The sequence below is a fragment of the Lontra canadensis genome, unplaced genomic scaffold (assembly GCF_010015895.1).
Source record: "Lontra canadensis isolate GAN:19392208 unplaced genomic scaffold, GSC_riverotter_1.0 scaffold127, whole genome shotgun sequence".
In the NCBI taxonomy this organism is placed as follows: Eukaryota; Metazoa; Chordata; class Mammalia; order Carnivora; family Mustelidae; genus Lontra; species Lontra canadensis.
The window spans coordinates 1,257,883-1,271,772 of NW_022631121.1; positions in this window are offsets into that span (position 1 = coordinate 1,257,883).

Below are 13,890 nucleotides of genomic sequence, written 5' to 3' on the forward strand. Positions count from 1 at the left end.
AGATTCATTCCAAAAAGCCAGTCGTTAATGTTTCAACATTCAGTATTCAGCAACTTTTGATCATCTCCTCTAAATACCTGGCATTTATCAAGTAACCAAAGACGAATTTTTGCCCTCAAGGAGCTTAGTATGTGATTATTGAGGCAGGTGCTGATAGTGTAGTAACGGGGTGGGGGAAAACCTAAAAATAAAAACAATACATCCTGAGTCACCACTTTCTTATTAACTGGATAATGTAAGTAGCCTATGAATAAAATAGCATTAAATACACTCCTCAGTGCCTTTTATAAATTATCCCTTTAAACAACTTACTTCTCAAAGTCCACAGATCCAAAATTATATCCTAAAGATAATTTCAGGTGGCCAATTACAGAAGACAGCAAAAGTAGTGTTTAGAAAGGAGAGTCCCGTATCCTCCTGGAGAGGGTGGGCCCTGGGCCTAACTGGGATGCAGCTACAGGAGACCTATTCCCAGAACACCGTGACCTACCATAATCTAGAGCAGGAGCTCTCAGCTGGCAACAGTTTGCCCCCAGGGGACATGGTGATGTCTACAGATATTTTGGGTTGTCACAACTGCAGGGGTGCCACTGGTCTCTGGTGGCCAGGAGTGGTGTTACACATATTACATTGCACGGGGCAGTCCCCACAACAAAGAATTATCTGGCCTAAGATGTCAACAGTCGTAAGGTTAAGAGACCTTTCTGTAGAGACAGCTGCCAGGTACTTAAGGAAAGGCGGCCAGTGTGGTTTAGCAGCTGCCTGCCAGCAGAACAGACCATGCCCCCGCGGCTGCATCTTCACAATAATACGTCACGAGGGAACTTCGAGCTTCTACAAAGTACACTAGGCACTGCCTTTCAGGGCACTGGCACATAGATGACATCTATAATTCCCTGAGGCTCCCTCACATGTGTGCTCTTCTGTTCACTATTTCCCAGCTAAGCCTTACTCATGTTCTGAACTTTACAATGACAGTGGCAGACTGCTCCGTCAGGGACTGTGGTCTCCAGAAACTCATGCAAGGACTCCTTCCCTACTCACAGCATTTCTTCTATGTCCAAGGACATCTCTAATCCTACATCCTAAACTTTCCACCTCCCAGTAAACCTCCAGGTTGTATATTTTATTGTCAAATACATTAACCACTATTTTACTATTTAATGATTTTGTACCCTAACCCCCTATCTGATAACATGGAATGCATCCTTGTATTTTGTTACCCATGAACTTGCTAACAACATTATTTCAATGAAATGTCTTTGAATACAGAGTTACTAACATTTGACTGTGATGAAATGTGTATTTGAGGTAACTTGCTCTACAAAGGTCTCCATGTCAGGGGAGATGTGTGTATATATACATACCTATTTAGACGTACACATACACATACATACACACACACTCCTGTAATTAAATCTGTACCTGGCTCTTGAAAGAAAATGTTTATCATAGTTACTATGTATTTAGCCTTATATAGCAAAGCAACTCTTACCAATTCCGTTATTAACATAACACAATTTGGGCATAATGTTATACACTTAAATAAAATCCTAAGAATATATTTTTAAAGATCCATCTTCCTAAGGCTTAAGCTTACAATTTTAACAAAACCTAAAGCCAAGTCAAAACCCAAATTCACCTAATTCATGCATTTGTTCATAGAGAAAATATGACCTACACATATGCAAGGTACTGTGCTGGCGAAGTGGATAAGAACACATGAAACAACCCCATCAAGAAGCCCATAGTCGATTTTATCAAGATCAAAAGCTTTTGCACAGCAAAGGAAACAGTTAACAAAACCAAAAGACAACTGACAGAATGGGAGAAGATATTTGCAAACGACATATCAGATAAAGGGCTAGTGTCCAGAATCTATAAAGAACTTAGCAAACTCAACACCCAAAGAACAAAGAATCCAATCAAGAAATGGGCAGAAGACATGAACAGACATTTCTGCAAAGAAGACATCCAGATGGCCAACAGACACATGAAAAAGTGCTCCATATCACTCGGCATCCGGGAAATACAAATCAAAACCACAATGAGATACCACCTCACACCAGTCAGAATGGCTAAAATTAACAAGTCAGGAAATGACAGATGCTGGCGAGGATTCGGAGAAAGGGGAACCCTCCTACACTGTTGGTGGGAATGCAAGCTGGTGCAACCACTCTGGAAAACAGCATGGAGGTTCCTCAAAATGTTGAAAATAGAACTACCCTATGACCCAGCAATTGCATTGCTGGGTATTTACCCTAAAGATACAAACGTACTGATCCAAAGGGGCACGTGCACCCGAATGTTTATAGCAGCAATGTCTACAATAGCCAAACTATGGAAAGAACCTAGATGTCCATCAACAGATGAATGGATAAAGAAGATGTGGTGTATATATACACAATGGAATACTATGCAGCCATCAAAAGAAATGAAATCTTGCCATTTGCGACGACGTGGATGGAATAGAGGGTATCATGCTTAGCGAAATAAGTCAATCGGAGAAAGACAACTATCATATGATCTCCCTGATATGAGGGAGAGGAGATGCAACATGGGGGTTAAGGGGGTAGGAGAAGAGTAAATGAAGCAAGATGGGATTGGGAGGGAGATAAACCATAAGTGACTCTTAATCTCACAAAACAAACTGAGGGTTGCTGGGGGGAGGGGATTGGGAGGGGGGTGGGGTTATTATGGACATTGGGGAGGGTATGTGCTATGGTGAGTGCGGTAAAGTGTGTAAACCTGGCGATTCACAGACCTGTACCCCTGGGGAAAAAATATATGTTTATAAAAATTAAAATTAAAAAAAAAAAAAAGCCCATAGTCTCCCGGATGAAATATACAAAAAGGGTGACACTGGGCACCTGGGGGCCTCAGTCAGTTAAGCGTGTGCCTTCGGCTCAGGTCATGATCCTAGAGTCCTGGGATCGGGCCCCACATCAGGCTCCCTGCTCAGTGGGGAGCCTGCTTCTCCCTCTGCTCTTCACCCTGCTTTTGTTCTCTCTCTCTCTCTCAAATAAATTTTTAAAATCTTTAAAAAAAGAGAGAGAGAAGACCAACACAATGTAATAAACACTAAAATAACCAACACTCGTGGTGGTAGCTCTAAGGGGAGAGTGAGTAACTACAAGGATAGACAGGGATGCGGGAAAGTGTCCCACCAGCAGGGAGCTCACAAGGGAGTCTGCTTCTCGCTCTGCCTGCTGCTCATTCTCTCTCTCTAACAAGTAAATAAAATCTTAAAAGAAGATTTTTTAAAAATAAAACACACACACACACACACACACACACACACACACACACACACACACAGAGTATTTGTGACCCAACCTCAAGAGAGGAAGCAATAATTGGTTTTCCTCTCTCATGATAATCTACTGGGAGATAGCATGTACTTTAAAGTTGATCTGTTGAGGTTAGAGGTTTGTGGCCAAGGTTACATGGAAGTAAAAATTGAATCTCATGAAATTCAAGCTCTGGCCATTTGTATAGCTCAGTCAGGACATCAGAAACTGGATTTACAAGTTTTCCGTCAAAGGTAGTACACTGTACTGTAACCCAAAGGCCACAAGATGGCGCCAGGCACCCCAATGTGGTGTAGGGACTTGTTGTATCCTTGAACCCTGTCAGGCTAAACCAAATAGGGTTTTTTGTTACTGTTGTTTTGGGTTTTTTACAACTCTAATTTAAAAATAAAACTTGAGCATTGGGTGTTATATACAACTGATGAATCACTGAACACTACATCTGGAATTAATGATGTACTATATGTTGGCTAATTGAATTTAAATTAAGAAAAAACTTAAAAAGTCTGACCAATTCAAGGGTGCCTGGGTGGCTCAGTGGGTTAAAGCCTCTGCCTTTGGCTCAGGTCATGATCCCAGGGTCCTGGGATCGAGCCCCACATCAGGCTCTCTGCTCAGCGGGGAGCCTGCTTCCTCCTCTCTCTCTGTGCCTACTTGTGATCTCTGTCAAATAAATAAATAAAATATTTTTTAAAAATTCTGACCAATTAAACATAAGTACAGCTCAAGTAGGCATCTTAATGTGTGCTAAGTGTACTCCCTCCATCCGTTACCATGGCCCACAGAGTACATTTTACACCGTGACCTACTACATCTGTAGAAGTTTGCACCATGAGCTCGCAGAACAGGTTCCACATGAGACCTACCATTAGTGCGCATGATGCATTCTGATCTTTTAGTTTTGCATGTTGGTCACAACCCACTAAATGTCATGACCCAGAGCTTACAAATTAAATAAATAAATAAATGCACAGTTTTCTTATAAATATATATGACAGAGATACAGATACATATAAAATCAGGGTAAAATAAATGCCTGGTATATCAATACCTTGCCACATGTAACTTTCAGTTTACTTCCGTTAGGGTTTTATTCATTTGTTTTAGTCTTACTATTCCCTCTATTAAAGGTGCACAATTTCTGTGACACAAACCAAAATATCCTACCTTTTTTTTTTTTTTGGTTACTCTAAACCTTTCTCTGGGGTATTAATTTCTCAATACCTCTGGATTACTGAATGGTTTTCAGAAGAGCCTGTTTTATTCGAAAGGCTCTATTTTTTTTAGCATATACATCTTAAATAGAACTTGATTGTTAAGATGATATGCAATACATTCATTAAAATAGTTCACTAACCGAGAAGCACCTGGGTGGCTCATTTATTAAGCATCTGCCTTCGGCTCAGGTCATGATCCCAGAGTCCTGGCATCAAGTCCCACATCGGCTCCCTGCTTGGCGGGAAGCCTGCTTCTCCCTCTCCCACTCCTCATGCTTGTGTTCCCTCTTTTGCTGTGTCTCTGTCTAATAAATAAATAATCATTTTTTTAAATAGTCCACTGGGGGGGCGCCTGGGTGGCTCAGTGGGTTAAAAGCCTCTGCCTTCGGCTCAGGTCATGATCCCAGGGTCCTGGGACCGAGCCCCGCATCGGGCTCTCTGCTCGGCGGGAAGCCTGCTTCCCCCTCTCTCTCTGCCTGCCTCTCTGCCTACTTGTGACCTCTCTCTCTCTTACTCTGTCAAATAAATAAATAAAATCTTAAAAAAAATAAAAAATAGTCCACTAACCAAAAAGCTGAATCAAGTGAAAGAATAGAGCCTAAATCAGGGGACTGTGGAATAAGGAGAGTGTCCCTCCTTTTAGGAGTAGGAAACAGAACTCAAAGACATGAATCCCCCAGCTCACTCCCAGAAAAAGCCACTTGCAGACTTGGAGGCAAGAGCTCACAAGCACGCACATTCAGGCCAACACCTGTGTTGTGGTGAACCACATCACACCACACTGTCTTCTGAAACCCACACAATGGATATAGTGTGGCTATATCAAACCTCAAATATATGGATATATCAAACCTCAGATTGATCTCCTTGGATCAAAACAATTTTATGACAACAGTTTTGTCTAGAAGCAATGTGATGAGTCAAGGACCCTTAAATCCATTTTTGAACTTCCTAAATCCTTATTTTCAGTTCCTCATCTCTCATGGTTGGAGACCTGACTGTATCCTGAGATATATTATATATATATGTAAAATACATATACATACATATATATAAATATATAATCAGTCCTTAACCCTTTATCATAACAGCTGTAGGAAATGTGTAAAAGGGCAGCACTCTAGACCAGTCTGGACTTTTGCCACCTGTAGACAGTCACAGATGGGTTTTGGGAAGTCACTTTCTTCATCAGCAAAATGTGGGTAACAATGATAGTGATTTCAAAAGGTGAATGTAGGGACTGAATGAGAAACTACACTTGAATATCATTAGCACAGCGCCTAACCCACAGTAAGACTCCAATGTTAGCCATTTATAAAAATTCTTAATTTCTGATGATTACATCTTGTCACCAATTTTTTGCAGCACTTTGCCAACATACAACTTGCCATGGATAAGAAACAACAAATGTTGGAGAGGATGTGGAGAAAGGGGAACGCTTTTACACTGCTGGTGGGAATGCAAGCTGGTACAGCCACTTTGGAGAACAGTGTGGAGGTTCCTCAAGATGTTAAAAATAGAGCTATCCTATGACCCAGCAATTGCAATACTGGGTATTTACCCCAAAGATACAGATGTAGTGAAAAGAAAGGCCACATGCATCCCAATGTTCATAGCAGCAATGTCCACAGTTGCCAAACTACGGAAATAGCCAAGATGCCCTTCAACAGACAAATGGATAAAGAAGATGTGGTCCATATACACAATGCAATGTTACTCAGCCATTAGAAAGGATGAATACCCAACTTTTACATCAACATGGACGGGACTGGAGGAGATTATGCTGAGTGAAATAAGTCAAGCAGAGAGTCAACTATCTTATGGTTTCACTTATTTGTGGAACATAAGGAATAGCACGGAGGACATTATAAGAAGGAAAGGAAAAGTGAAGGGGGTGAAATTGGAGGGGGAGAATAACCATGAGAGACTGTGGACTCTGGGAAACAAAATGAGGGTTTCAGAGGAGGGGGGATGGGAGGATGGGTGAGCCAGGTGATGGGTATTAAGGAGGGCATGTATTGCATGGAGCACTGGGTGTTATATGTCAACAATGAATCTTGGAACATTACATCAAAAACTAATGATGTTGGGCGCCTGGGTGGCTCAGTGGGTTAAGCCGCTGCCTTTGGCTCAGGTCACGATCTCAGGGTCCTGGGATCAAGTCCCGCATCGGGCTCTCTGCTCAGCAGGGAGCCTGCTTCTCTCTCTCTCTCTCTCTCTCTCTCTCTCTCTGCCTGCCTCTCTGTCTACTTGTGATCTCTCTCTGTCAAATAAATAAATAAAAATATTTTTAAAAAACTAATGATGTTTTATATGGTGACTAACATAACACAATAAAAATTTTTTTAAGAAGTTAAAAAAGAAAACAAGTTGCCATGGGGTTCTGTAAACAAATAAAAAATCCCTAATTGCTCCCAAATGTTTTTGCGTTAAAGCATAAAATCTTCAATTTGACCTTGAGGCTCTGGCCCAGAAAGAGAAATTGGTACCAAACTTGCATTGTTGGTATCAAAATGGAAGAAAATGTAAACTAACCTTCACCGTCCCCCTCTGGCACTTCCTTTTGCCTCCCTCTTCCCATCTGTAAGGAGGTACAATGCTACAAGGTTATTGTTCAGAATTTGTTGAAAATTTAAATACATGTTCCTACAAGTTAATATTTTCTACCACATCAGCAGTGACAACAAGCAATTACACTCCTGTTAAAAGCAAGACTGTCAACCCCTGAAAGCTGGAAATATCAGTCAGATCTAACATGAGATCCTACATCTGGTTTTAAGAAATGTAACACTACTATTTGATTCTTCCTAAGAAAAGAGGGCATAAAGATTTACTCTTTGGACAACATACTACACTGCTTTACACAGCACAAAATAGAGAGTATGACCCCAAATTTGTACATTATAAAAAATCTTTGTGTGTACAGTTTGTTAAAAGCTATTTTTTTTAAGATTTTATTTATTTATTTGATAGAAAGCCAGCACAAGCAGGGGGAGTGGCAGAGGGAGAATCAGGCTCTCTGCCCTGGAACCATGACCCAAGCCGAAGGCAGATGCTTAACTGACTGAGCTACCCAGGAGCCCTTGTTAAAAGATATTAATAAGAAAAAAGACCATGGAAGGGACACCTGGGTGGCTCAGCCGGTTAAGCCGCTGCCTTCGGCTCAGGTCATGATCCCAGGGTCCTGGAATTGAGTCCCATATCAGGCTCCTTGCTCAGCCGGGAGCGGGCTTCTGTCTCTGCCTCTGCCTGCCGCTCTGCCTGCTTCTGCGCTGGCGATCTCTCCCTCTCTCTCCCTCTCTCTCCCTCTCTCTTTCTCTCTCTCTCTCTCCCTCTCTCTGACAAATAAATAAATAAATAAGTAAAATCTTTAAAAAAGAAAAGAAAAAAAAAAAAGAAAAAAGACCATGGTCAAATAAGGTTCTTGAAAGCTGATTAAACAAAGTTAAACAGGTGTTCTTATGGGCCTACTTTTCAGAGTCTTTTGTAACCAAATATGCATTAAAAACTACCACAGGACAGGTATCTGATGTAGTGTTTCCCAATGGAACTTGTTCATAAAATGTCTTTAGGAGAGTATCTCATTAGCACAGAGTCTGAGGAATTCACCCAGGAAAGAGAGCAGGACTCTGGGAATGACTCAGCCCATTCCGACCCAGCTCCAGACACCATCACATTTTGAAACTTTTTCTTACCAGTGACCTCTCAATCATCCCACTGATGGCCTTTACCCAGTGCTCTTCCTTGTCAGCTCATGCCACACCTGATCACTCCCTCCACAGAGATGGCTCTGAGAGGCAGAAGGATGGCACAGTTAGGATTTGGAAATCTGACTGTCCCTCTGTGGAACCCTCAAGCCACCTGTTTACAGGCCTGGTCAGCCCCCACCAATTCCAGCCACCCCAGCTGAGGTGGGAGATGTTCCAGGCCCGGCCATGCTCCCAGCTCAGCTCCCGGCTACACACAGCTGCCTAAGTGACATGGAACAGCCAACACCACATGGAAAAGAACCTTCCAGATTCTTCCAGCCATCCCACAGAATCAAATATGTCTTTGATGGGCACCTGGGAGGCTCAGTCAGGGAAGCATCCAACTCTTGATTTCAGCTCAGGTCATGATCTCGGGGTCATGGATCGAGTACCGCACTGGGCTCCATGCTGAGCACAGAGCCTGCTTAAGACTTTCTCTCTCCCTCTGCCCCCCAACCCCACTCTTGTGCATGTGCACTCGCTCTCTCTCTCAAAAAAAAAAAAATGCTTTTAGAAAGATAAAATTTCTTTCTCTGCACAAACTTACAAAAAGAAAAATTAAATCTTGAACTCCCTGGGGTGACAGTGCAGGGAAGACTTCAGTTCTTCAGCAGTCAAGCTCCTGGCCCTATTCAAAGAGATGAGAGAAAACAGATCACATCCCAGAGAACACGGGGAGCAAAGGGAGCAAAGGGAGCACGCGGTGTTCAGATTCACAAGGAATGGACGCACAGCAGCACACGGGTACACACAGCACAGCGCAAAGCACACTACCATGAACTCTTCCCAAAAAGCAACGTTAAAGACGCCATCGTCAGAGACGGCCTGCTGAAGGAATGCCTGAGCAAAAAGAAAGAACATGGTGATAAATAAGTAAATTGGGGGTATCTCAGCATAGACAACCCCGTACAAACCATGCTGACTTCTGTGCTAGACACATTAACAATGCTGGGCTTAGTTAAAAACTCACTATTCTTTTTTTTAAGATTTTGTTTATTTGAGAGAGAGAGAGAATGAGAGCAAGAGAGAGCATGAGTGGGGGAAGGTCAGAGGGAGCAGCAGACCCCCCACTGAGCAGGAAGCCTCATCGGAGACTAGACCCTGCGATTCCAGGATCATGACCTGAGTCAAAGGCACTCATCCAACTGAGCCACCCAGGCGCCCAAAGCTCCCAATTCTTTAAAGAGGGACAGAACATTAAATACCCGGAGCCTCCTGTATGTCCTATTTTTTTGCTTCATCTTATCTTCTTAAAGTCCTGTATTAAAAATGAAAATCTCGGGGTGCCTGGGTGGCTCAGTGGTTAAAGCTTCTGCCTTCAGCTCAGGTCATGATCTCAGGGTCCTGAGATCGAGCCCCACATCGGGCTCTCTGCTTGGCAGGGAGCCTCCTTCACCCCTCCCCACCCCCTTCCCCCCCTCCCCACCCCGCCTGCCTCTCTGCCTACGTGCGATCTCTGTCTGCCAAATAAATAAATAAAATCTTTTTAAAAAATGAAAATCTCTTTTTCTTATTTTCATGTGCCTGTTAGCCATCTGGATGTCTTCTCTGGAAAAATGCCTGCTTGTGTCTTCCATCCATTTTTTTAGCTGGATTATTTGGTTTTTGGGTGTTGAGTTATATAAGTTCTTCATATATTTTGGATACTAACCCCTTACCAGATATGTCATTTGCAGATATTTTATCCCATTCTGTAGGTTGCGTTTTAGTTTTGTTGGTTGTTTCCTTCATTGTGCAGCTTTTTATCTTGATGAAGTCCCAATAGTTTTTGCTCCTGTTTCCATTGCCTCAGGAGACATGTCTAGTAAGAAGTTGTTATAGCCGAGGGTCAAAGAGGTTGCTGCCTGTGTTTTCCTCTAGGATTCTGATGGATTCCTGTCTCACACTTGGGTCTTTCCTCCATTTTGAATTTATTTCTGTGTGTGGTGTAAGAAAGTGGTGCGCGCTTTCATTCTTCTGCATATGGCTGTCCAGTTTTCCCAACACCACTTGTTGAAAAGACCAACTTTTTCCCATTTGGATATTCTTTACTGTTTTGTCAAATATTAATTGACCATATAGTTGTGGGTTCATTTCTGGGTTTTCTATTCTGTTCCATTGATGAATGGGTCTGTTTTTGTGCCAGTACCATGCTGTCTTGGTGACTACAGCTTTATAATATAACTTAAAGTCTGGGAATTCTGAGGCCTCCAGCTTTGCTTTCCTTTTTCAAGATCGCTTTGGCTATTTGGGGTCTTCTGTGGTTCCAAACACATTTTAGGATTGTTTCTTCTAGCACTGAAAATTGTTCTTATCCTATGAAAACCCATATTGGGAGGCAACAGATTTTAAGATTCTGATATCTAAAATGACTTGAACTAGAAATTTAACTAAAAAGATAAAAAGTAATTTTTTCAAGTTCAATCTCAGTACAATTCAAAGAAAGGCCATTTGTGAATGTCCTTTTTCACCCATCAAAATGGCAAAGCTGTTTAAAAAGGACAAGATTTGGCAAATTTTAAGGAAATTGAGGCATAAGGGAAGGTGTCCAACTGTTCTGGAAGGTTATGTCAAATGCATATTCAAAGCCTTCAAAGTCTGTATACTATTTGGACCTAGACAACACTGCTCTACAAATTTCCTAAGGAAGTCATTACAAGGTTAAGTATTTCAGCTATTTAGGATATTTTGTGCAACCCTGCTTAGAACAGCAAAAGTTCTAGAAAGACTTTCAGTGAATAGAGCAATAAATACTTAAATGTATAATCTATGCAACAGCATACAGTAGATCTCTTAACTGAACTGCACTTACCACACTCACACAACTCTCAGGGTCACCGAGTCACAGGTGAACAGGCACAATGCTGTGCCACGGGCAGAGTGGGCAAACTAAAAGCTAATGCCCTGCAGCCCTGACTGTTCTCCGTAGTCAACCGCATGCCTCCTGGGGGGCTGGCTCTGTTCCCCTGACCATGCCACAAGTGCCTGCTCATATTAACTGTGATTCCAGGAAATATCAACGTAACATTGGACAGCTATATACAGAAGAGTGAAATGAAACTCGACCATTCTCCTACACCATACACAAAGATAAACTCGACATGGACAAAAGACCTCAATGTGAGACAGGAATCCATCAGAATCCGAGAGAACACAGGCAGGAACTTCTTTGACATCAGCTGCGACAACTTCTTTCAAGACACGTCTCCAAAGGCAAGGGAAACAGCGAAAATGAACTTTTGGAACTTCATCAAGATCTTCTGCACAGCAAAGCAAACAGTCAGCAAAACAAAGAAGCAACCCACCGAATGGGAAAAGATACTTGCAAGTGACATTTACAGATAAAAGGCTGATATTGGGGGCGCCTGGGTGGCTCAGTGGGTTAAAGCCTCTGCCTTCGGCTCAGGTCATGATCCCAGGGTCCTGGGATCGAGCCCTGCATCGGGCTCTCTGCTCAGTGGGGAGCCTGCTTCCACCTCTCTCTCTCTGCCTGCCTCTCAGCCTACTTGTGATCTCTGTCAAATAAATTTAAAAAAAAGGCTGATATCGAAGATCTATGAAGAACTTCTCAAATTCAATACCCAAAAGACAAATAATCAAGTTAAAAATGGGCAGAAGACATGAACAGCACTCCTCAAAAGAAGACAGACCAATGGCCAAAGACACATGAAAAAATGTTCATCATCATTAGCCATCATGGAAATTCAAATCAAAACCACATTGAGATACCACCTTACACCAATAAGAATGGCAAAAACTGACAAGTCAGGAAGCAACAAGTGTTGGAGAAATGGACAATGTGGAGAAAGGGGAACCCTCTTACACTGTTGGTGCAGATGCAGGTTGGTGCAGCCAGCTTGGAAAATGGTGTGGAGGTTCCTCAAATTAAAAATGAGTTACCCTATGGCCCCGCAATTGCATTACTGGGTATTTATCCCAAAGATACAGATGTAGTGAAAAGAAAGGCCATCTGTACCCCAATGTTCAGAGCAGCAATGTCCACAATAGCCAAACTATGGAAATAGCCAAGATGCCCTTCAACAGACAAATGGATAAAGAAGATGTGGTCCATATACACAATGCAATGTTACTCAGCCATCAGAAAGGATGAATACCCAACTTTTACATCAACATGGATGGGACTGGAGGAGATTATGCTGAGTGAAATAAGTCTAGTAGAGAAGTCAATTACCATTTGGTTTCACTTATTTGCGGAACATAAGGAATAGCATGGAGGACATTAGGAGAAGGAAAGGAAAAAGGAAGGAGGTGAAATCAGAGGGGGAGACAAACCGTGAGAGACTGTGGGAAACAAACTGAGGGTTTAGAGGGGGAGGTGGGAAATGGGTGAGCCTGGTGACGGGTATTGAGGACACGGATTGCATGGAGCACTGGGGGGTATACGCAAACAGTTAATCATGGAACAGTACATCAAAAACTAATGATGTACTGTATGGTGACTAACAATAAAAAATAAAATAATGTGAACCTTTTTAAAGATTTCTCTTAGAGAGAGCAGAGGCAGAGGGAGAGAGAGAACCTCCAGCAGACTCCCCACCGAGCACAGAACTCTGCACAGGGCTTAATCTCACGAACCAGAGATCTTGACCTGAGTTGAAATGAAGAGTTGAGATCCTCAACCAACTGAGCCCTCCATGCGCCCCAATATTAATTTTTTTTTAAAGAAAGCACTTCAGCTAATTCTGTGACAGAACCAAGTTCGTGATTGCTGATCCCGAAACCACACTGAGGACTGCTTCCTTCTTAGGAGCACTTGCTCAGGGAGGACTCTTCTGTGCGGCCTGGCTTTTGTCTCTTCCGGACTCAGCCGACCTCCTGTTCCATCCAGGAAGACACTGTCTCGGCTAGGCTCATGGGAATACCTCCCTTTGGGTTCCTAGGTGACACTTTGATACTGGACATGGACTTCCTTGCTAGATTCCCAGGAAGCAGTACAGTGTTCTGTTAAGAGTGCTCACCACCTGCTCTGAATGCCAGCACCACCACTTACTAGCTGTGGGGCCGTGAGCAAGTTACTTAACGTCTCTGTGCTTCAGTTTCCCGAGTGGACTGACCTGAGGGGGTTCCAGAACCTACCTCTAGCATTGGTGGGAAAATAAATGAGCAAATACATGTCAAGTGCTTCAGACAGTGCCTTAGCACAGGGGCAAGCGTTTGGTAAGCATCGCAGCTATTATTATTACTGTTCTGTTTTTGAATCAGATACATCCTGGCCAGCCCCCGGCCGAGTGTGCTGAAGAGCTGCCTGGCAAAATGAAGAATGAACGTGTGGGTTCTGTGTGTCATCATGTGCGTCCCTCTGAACACCTCCTCTTGGTACGGCTTTAGATCTAAAGCTTCCCACAGATCCTTCCAAATGCCTTGCCTTTTGTTGGATCCCTTCACCGACTTTTCTTCTGCCCTCTGTGAACAACAAAAGCTGGGAAGCAGAGGGAGGCAAAACACAGAGGAATCCTGTCGGGTTGACAGGATTTAGACAACACAGGGAAACTGCAAGGTCAGGCTTAAGGAATGCCCTCCGAATACCTTGGCAGGAAAGAGCACATATGGATATTTTGTGATAAGTGTAAGAAAGGAATGTTTCCAACCGCGTATAAAGGCATTCTGCCCTAA